Genomic DNA, 9,469 nt, shown 5'->3' with positions numbered 1-9,469 from the left:
CTGTAAGCTGAATGAAATGCATGAGTCAAAAAATTATTAATTGTCACATGCATAAAGCATTTAATAAAAATTTTCGTGCAAAATCTGCAGATTTTACAGATTAATGGCATCACGCAAATATTATATGAATGGATATGGATAAAAATGGAAATAAACTTAAAATGGAATATTTCTTCCATTGTTTTAACTCCAATATTACATTTTTTAATCGCTAGAATAATCACAGTTTTATGACAATTTATTTTAGTTTTTTTTGAAATAATAGGAAAATTCAGTTATTTAACTTTGCTATAGAATTGTTAACTTTGAAACTGTATATTTAAAAATTTTATAATAATTTGAATGGATTGAATGTAGAACAGCTGTCCAGCACAGTATGGAATTTAGGAATATGGCTAATGTCATGTTAATTACTGTAATATGGTCAATTAATGTCATAGTTGTCCTTTTGAATGTTTCTTTGTACAATTTTGGGTTGGATATAAAAGGGTTTTAAGCCTACTATAACTAGACTTTCTATGAGGTTGCCAGTCGCTCTCCAGACGAGGAGTTTGAATAGGCTTTTAGTCCATTGTTTAAAGAACTAATCCTGGAATAGTCAAGCGAAGTGTTTAGTGAAACCAGAAAGCACCTGGAGAAGGTGAAACAATTGGCGTTTGGTCAGCCATCGAGTCAGGATGACAGGCTCTCCGACAGTTGCTTCTAGCGATGATTAGGTTCGCAATGCTTCTGAATCATAGAATTATGTGAAAAAAGCATCTTATCACAGCTACCGTTCTTCATTCCCATCAAATAACCCCAAATTTAGACGTCATTATGGGACAACCCCTCAAAACAACTATACCAATTGCATCAGTTCAATTTAACTCATCTCACAAAACAAAGAATCCCAACAATGTATTTCTGAACACACAAATATTTCATCAACATTCATACATTATGTTTAAAGCATTGAAATCACAGCAAAAATAAAAATCAGTTCAATACTTCATAAATTGGCTTCAACCAGCAATTCACAAAAATAAATCAATATCAATTGTATGAATTGCATCGGCTGCATAATTTATTAAAATTGATATTTGTATGAAAATGGGTATGTTTGTGAGTGAGAGAAAGATTGAAAGTTGAATTCATAGTGCGTGCATATATATTTATTTTATTTTGTGTGCAACGCATTCACCAAACTGCAAGTGAATTATGGATATATGAAAGAGTAAAATGAATGAATGACTATGGATTGTGTGAATCAAAACTGAATGGAATGAGGAGGTATTGGTGGGGGGCTGCAAAAAGGCGAAGCGAGGTCCATGATATGAAAAAGATTTATAATTTATTTGAACAATACAACAATTGTTTTTTATCGACATTTCGTGTCTGTTGATTCAAACTTTACGGTCATTAATATTAAAGTGAAAATCGATTGATAAATGGCATTCAAGTTGATAGTTTATGATATCGAGATGTTGCAAAAGATTTATGACTTTTAAGCTTTACGGTCTATATATTTTCCCTGATGATGAATTTGTGGGAATCTTTTAAGAGTCCAGGTGCCACTAGGGACCTAGTCAGAGCACTAGGAATTTTAGGAGACCTAGTCAGAGGCTATAACAGCTTCTGAAGACTATGGATTCCCTATTTGGCTCAATACATGACCCTGGGTATATCAATGCCCTAAGTGACTAGAACTTCTCTGACCCGAGTCATTTAGGTGTTTTGATCGACATTTTACCCACTACGCTACTGCTAGTTAATGCAATTGAAGCCCAACAAACATTGTCAATTTTCGCACAACTCCCATCCTAAGGATCACATTAGTCAATTTTTCCCTCCTATTTTTCAAAAGTTTCGCTCGTAAATTGAGCGTTTTCTGCTAAATCACAATTGAAACATCAAAAGTTTATCAGCATTGAATGTAATCTATGCAATGACACGGCAGCTTTTCATGTTTTGTGTGACATCAAAGCTTAGAACAACAGAGAAAAAATTTAAGAGAACAATTTTATGTTATTGCTATGACGAGACTTTATTGGATGCTGTTTTTTGTAGAATTTTTAGGATGTACATGGTCACTGCCTGAATAGCACAAATCGGTATATGGATCAAAATGCTCCAGGTCGTCGGGAATCTGAGTTAGTGCTGGATTCCGTTTAAATCTGGCATCATGCTCGGTCATGCTGGATTTTGGGTCGATTAACCAACTTGTGATATTCGGGGAATCTTCATGATATTGCAGACTGACCTAATTCTCTTAAAATATCAATTTTTAACTCAATCAATTGATTCCTAGAGCTCCATCCATTTCAATCAGTAAATTAACTTCCATTGGAACTCTCAATCCCCCTGAAAGGTGATTAAATCCCAAAATATAATAGTGTACTCCTTAATATCCTCAACATGATGAGTAATCAACAAATATATATTTTGTTGCTCGAATAAAAAAGCAACAGTCATTCTTTACAAGACAAATCGACATTAAATTGCTCAACTTTTTTTTTCTCTCTTCCCTCTTTTGTTCCTCAAAACTTTTTGATGAGTAATCGTTCTTGTTAATGTCGAAGACTTTTTTTTTTTCAGTTTTTCGTGTAGCGAGTAAAAAATATTGAGCATGTTTCTTAGTGAATTGTGCTTTTTCAGCTTTGTAATTATCTTGCCTTTTTTGTATCTCATTTGGGATACTGGTTGATTGTAATGGAATTTATGTTGTTGTATGTAATACAGAAGAAGCTCCGATTTTAAATGATAAATTTTCAAAATTTCAATTTCGAAAATCTAATTTCGAAAGTAAAACTTTTCGAAAATTCAATTTCGAAAGTGAAAACTTGAAAAAATCCAAATATCAATCAACTCTTTAAAATCTTTCAAACTTTAATTTTAAGAATACAAAATCCCACACATTACATCAATCCATAAGTAAACATCAAGCTTTCATCATCAAATTTCATCATATATTCCTTCAAACTTCCGCATTTCTTTTTAATTTACCAACATCAATCAAAAAGTCACAAAAAAAACTTTAAAAGTGCTTTTTCCGCATCAACATTTCTTCAATCTTCTCGTGCATCTGCATCAGATATTAATGAAAATCCATTTATGTGATCAAAAAAAAAGTTAAATATTTGAAATGCTTTTTTCCCAACTCCTTTTAATTCCGTTTCTACATGAAAATTAAAATAAATTAAAAAAAAAAAAAAATGAAGTACTTTGTTTTTTCCTTGCTGAGTTTGTTATACCCTTAAGAAACAATCTTAAATTATAATGCAATTTGCATTCATCATAATGGATGTGGGATAGGGTTTCTTGTCAATAATATCGAGATAGTCATTGTCATTATGGTTTTGCAAATTTATTGGAAAATTGGAAGTTGTTTTTGGGTTGTTCCTTAAATAAATTATCCATAGTATAGTCTTGAGCAACCAAGCAACAGTCGCTCAGATGCTACATTGTTGATCTGATTCATTATCAAGTTAGGCTTGATTTCGAGGAAGGATCTAATCGGATTTAAATAGTTTTTTTGTACTTTTTCACACATTTTATGTTCTCAAGTTATCGAAATCTGTTGCTATCTGTCTATTTTAAAGGATCTTAAGTACCCGAGCGACACAAAAGAATAAGGCTCTGTCACGCAGCTCTTGAGGCTCCGCCTAAGCTCTTTTATTAACATTAAATGGAAGCAGTCTTCGTGTGACTGCCAAATAAAAGCTTTTTCAATTTGATACTGATAAAGAAGCTTTATCGGAGCCTTAAAAGCTCAATGGCAAAACCTTCTTTATTTGACTCACTCGGGATGCTTAATACCTAACTTCCATCTCTATATTCCATTAAAAAATCATTCCTGAAGGCCCTAAATTCAAGAATCTACTTTCCATCATCCTTTTGAGTAATCGCTTTAAAAAACAAATAAAAAAAAAAGAAGTAAGAAGATAGAGAATAAAGTACACACCAGAAAAGGAAGGAGAGGAGAGAAGAGAAAAAAAACAGGAACAAATTGTCTAAGAATAGATAAAGAATAGAAACAAGTGTTGAAGACAATGAAAATTGAAATCCTGTTAGACTCATGAATAATAGCAAGTTCGCCTTTTTATAAATCCATTCTTCTTCTCGTTTGGCTTTGAAGTCATAAAATTGTTCCTTCAAGCAGAATGTGCACTTTTTTTTCTGCGCTCGTGTGAAGAGTTTGAGGCAACATCATCATCATTGAGAATAGTCGAGTACCTTTTTCTATTATCCTTTGGCTAACACCTTGATTGTTTGAAGAAGGTGGTACTTGAACGTCACAATCTAACTATAAATTCCTTATTCCTTCATTTTATATACATATTCAGCTCTAGTGGTACTTCTGCCGCTGCTACACTTGTCTGATATGTTTTTGAGCTAATTTTTTGAATCTAAATGACACTAAATTTAACAATTTGTCTACAAAGCTAATTTAATGTAAAATCAAACTATCCATAACCTCGAAAAAAATTCATTTCCATAGGATGCGCTCAAAAATTTCACTTTACATGACCCTCCACCCACAACTTCCTCTTTTATTTTAATATATATTTTTTATACAGTTCTGAATCTATTGTAGAATTGCAAGCATGATGCACACAAACACGAACCACACTTTCTCTTTTGTTCATTCTGTTCCGTACATCCGCAAACCCGCTTAATTGTACTGAACACCCGAACAAACAATAAACTCAAAGAAGGCTCTTTTTCATGTACAACGAGGACTCTCTCTTTAGATACTTTTTTTTATATTCTACTTTTCTTTATTTTCTCATTTTCATCACAGCATTGGATATAATCGTTATAAATTTTAAAGTACGTTGTATTGCATACAGAACATGGTTTTGAGGAGATTTCTGTGGATAGGGGTAGGAAGCTTTTGATTTAAATTAGCTCATTTTGTGTTATGTTTGCTCAATTTGTCAATTTTTCTGGAATGTTGCTCAAAATTGCTCAGTTTTGCTCAATTAGTTTCAAAAATTGCTCAGTTTTGCCTGAATTTATACAACAAAAAGGAAAAATTGTTTAGTTTCTAAATTGTTTGTCGATGTTGCTTAGTTTTGAGCAAAAACTCTAAAAAATTGCTCAGTTTTGCTCAATTATTGCAAAAAATTGCTCAATTTTACTTTAAAGTTATCAAAAACTCTTCGATTTCCCATTTTAAAACTATAACTACAAATACATCAGCTTCCATCCCCATCCACAATTTCCACTTTCCTGTTTCGAATAATACTTGCAGTACATGGTGCTATAACGTTTAACTAAAACAAAAGGAAAGAAGGAAAAGAACAAGAATTAAGAAATTCTTCTTGAATACACAATAAGTTCTCTCTGTTTTTCAACGATATTTCTTATTATTACTGTTATGCTTAAAGATACGAAAAGTTTTCTTTTAAGATGCAACCGATGCTGTTATTTCAGCTTTCGTAATGAGCAGTTTTAAGAAATCTCATTACTTGCAGTTTTGCTTGTTGTTTTTTTGTTAAATGAAGAAAAAAAAATCTTATTTGTTCCGCTGGAAAGTCTTTTGTATTCACACCGTAGCTTGTAGATAAAAAGCTGATGATTTTAGATGATAAATAGTTAGCTTATGATTCTAGATTGATGATTTGATACTTGATTATCATCAACATGTTGTCTGTATGTAGTCAATCTATGAATGGAAGCTGTAATCGTCAGTTCCCTAACATTTGATTCAAAATATCGAATGCATTAGTCAGATTTAATAATTTTTTAGGGAATTAAGTCCTAGGACACTACGATAATAAGCCACACAACCTAAGCCTTACTACATGCGGTGCAAATACTCTTTCAATTCATTTCTACTCTTTTATTCTATTTGAAAATTTTTAATTTACAATAATTTAAGAAGAGATACTTATTTTTTTGCAAAGCTTATTTGCACTTGGTGGTTGAATCTAAAAACAGGTTTATCGTAGATTATTGTGAACTATTTTGTTGAAATTTTTGTAAAGAAATTATTAAAACAACAGAAACAAAAACAGTATTTTGAATTAAGCTATTTTTGTAAATGTATGAATAATACAGGAGATAATATATCGCCTTAGGGAGGACTAAAAGCTTTTAAAAAATTATGTTGAATAATGAAAATATCAAATTTTTATTAAGATCACATTTTTGGGAAATTAGTTTATGAAAAGTTCAAATCTGGGAATAACTTGATGAAAATTGAATTAAATTTACAATTTTTTGAGTTAGATACGTTAGATGTAGTTTATCCCGGACGACATAAACGCTTTTGAGCCACGGAGCTTGTGAGTCCCTTTTAAAGCTCCCAATTGGATGTCACCTGTATTTTGCAGTCATATGGAAGCTACTCTTTGAATTCCGAACTCCTTATGATCAAATAACCCCTTATGTCACTCGAAAACATCCATTAATTGACCTATTTCCCTCAATCCTTTCCATAAATCCAAAAACATTTCAACAACTGCTTCAAAAATATTCTTAAGAACTGCAGTTCAAGTAAATTTAATCATAAAAAATTCATCGTCATGAGAAAAAAAGTCAAGATATCAAAGAAATGTTTGAGTAATCGAAATTTTGACAGATATGAAAAAAAGACTTCTTTTCTGTTGAATGCTTTACTAACTCTCCCATCATATCATAAAAACTGAATTTTGCTGACGATTTCAATAATTTTTTTTTGCCTTCTTTTTCATAAGATCAATTGAAATATTTTTGTAGAAATCTTTTGGATATTCATATGATTGAAATTTTGATTTTCAATAGATTTATTTTTGTGCATTGAGTTTGGATGGATCTTGAGAGGATATAGAGCGCAATATGAGTTAAAGATAGTCATGAATAAAATCATCTCAGGAGATATGTAGGAAGGAAATAGAGTAAAAGAATTAAAAAAGAAGCAAATGTTAAAAGAATATTTTGAAAATAATTCAGGGACGTATCTAAGGAGGGGGTAAGGAAAAGGGAGTTAGGTTCATGCATCATCTACATTTACTAGTATTAGCTCCGTCTCGGAGCTCTTAAGGCTCCGCTAAACCTCTTTTATCAATATCAAATGGAAGTCGCCTTCATCTGAGCTGCTTGGGAACATTTTCCAATTCCTAGAGGTGACTCAGACTCTCAAAGCCAACCATTTCTCCTCCCTCACTCCACCCCTGTACCAACTGATTGAGCTTTTCGGAGACAATCAAAAATGAACATTGAGGATATAATAAAATATTATTCACATGATCCGCTAGGGAAAATTTATATTTTCCGTTTTATATGCTTTCTGTTTGCTCATATTCCAGCAACAATATCAGAGTGGAAGCAAAAAAAAATTGGAACAAAGTAAAATTGAGTTGCACAATTTTATGAACATTTCAAAAAAATTTTATCGTTGAGCGGATGTTTGCAAATTTTTCTGTTTATTTGTTAAAAATGTAATATTTGTGAAAATTTACTAGTTTTAAGGTTTTTCCTCAATTTATGTCTGGAAAATTGTATAAAAAATAACAGTAACAATTTTGTACTGGCTTTTCATGCTCAATTTATCGATGCAAAACTCATATCTACCTCCAAAACCCTAGGACCTTACCTCAAAGTCTCACTGAGTCCAAAATGCAATTTACTAAATTGATGAAAATTAAGGATTTCATTATTATATCCAAAATAATAAATTTAATGACAATTTTTCCACATTGTAAATATAAATAAGCACACAAAACATGTACACAGACATCAAATTTGAGTGAAGCAACCAAAAAATATTTTCGTTATCAACAAACATACATAGATGGATGGATTGTGTATAAGATATAAAGATTTGTAGCTCATAAAATATGCAAATCTCTCATAGCACAAGAGTATACAATTCCTGAAAAATATGTGAATGTGTTTGTTCACACACAAAAAAATGTTAAGGGAGTTTTAGTGGAGGATGGGAGCTTATAGGTAGGTTGTTTTTTTTTTAGAACTGATCTCAGAGAAAATAAGCTGGGATTTGCTGTCTGCAGGTCTTGTTACATAAGGAACTTACCATAGAATATCAGTTTTATAACTAGACCTAGGATCGTTTCTTGTTCCACTCGATATCACTTTTATCTCAGTAGAATTGGAACTCTAACAAACGTTGGATTAAGGAACGAGTCAGGAACTTGACGCGGAGTAAGAGAAACAAGAACTAGAGCCACAAGATTACTTTACGATTGCATTTTTGACCGAATAGAACAGAAGAATACCAAATTCTTACAAAAAACCCAAAATTCAAACCCTTCACTGCAAATAACCTCAAAATGCAGATGTACCCACCCCTATCTCCCAAATATCATGAAAGCAAATGAACATTACGACTTCGTATGATGAGTAAGGAAAAAAGGGATATCTCATTCATTTTGTAAACACTTGACGATACATTCAATTCAATTGTATCACATAAAGACATCCACCCATGGAGTAGAGTTTAGGGGATAAAGAATAAAGTTTATGGGACATTGTTAAGTGATTTTCTTTTTCTTTTTCATGACTTCCACTTAAATGAATAGTTTAGGAAGAAATATGACGAAATCAATGATGATCTATAGCTAAACCCTCATTTTTATGGATATGACAGGACAAAAAAAGGCAGTTTTGTTGTTGTTTCGAATCGCTGTGGGGTTCATGGTGCGCATTTCAAGTCTAGAATAGACAAAACACATGCTTTCATGTCTGAACAGTACAACGTGTTAGCTAGGGTGCTGTTCTGACGCTAAATCAACTGTAAGACGCGATGTTGCACTTGACGTCATTGTGGAGACGACCAGAAAATATTCCGAACTAATATAGCATATACGACCTCATACTCAGCTAAGCCAAAAGTAGACAAATCAACCCAAACTTCCCAAAACCACAGCACCATCCTTCCAAAATAAATGAACTCAAAATCCCCCAAAAAAAAAGCTCTTAAATGGTTATGTTATTAAATCGATTTTTTATTAAAATTGTTATTGTTATGCAGTCAGAGAGATGTGAGGGAGTACAATAGGAACAAAGAAATATTGTCAATCCAGCAAATAGGCCAATAAAATCTGAACAAATAAAAGAAGGCTATCGACAGCAGAAAAAATGAACTCTTAAAAACGAAAGAGAGCGAGCAACACATGAGGATGGGAAAGCAGTAAGTTTTTTGAATTTTTTATTACATTTGAGTTTGGTGTATTCAGACCGTGGATTCGACTTGTAATGGTGATGCAGCGGGAACTGACGACCGTGCTGTATTTGTCCTGCATTATCAGAAGCTGCTGATCAGCACAGAGCCTTATTCTAGTAAAATTCAGCAATTTTTAAGTAGGATTGTGATAAACAAGACAATTTTTGAGTGATAAATTGGATTAAAGACAAAGAAAGCCCTTAAGCAATTAAAACCGCCCATTCTGATCATTAATATACCCCAAACCCATCTTCTTTATCTTCAACATCCCACAAACATCAACAATTACCCAAAATTTTTAAACGGTTTGAATAAATAAAT

Source organism: Chironomus tepperi, unplaced genomic scaffold (assembly GCF_022539635.2).
Source record: "Chironomus tepperi strain 1889 unplaced genomic scaffold, CSIRO-AGI_Ctep_v1 contig_67, whole genome shotgun sequence".
NCBI lineage: Eukaryota > Metazoa > Arthropoda > Insecta > Diptera > Chironomidae > Chironomus > Chironomus tepperi.
Note: the sequence above shows the minus strand (reverse complement) of the source record.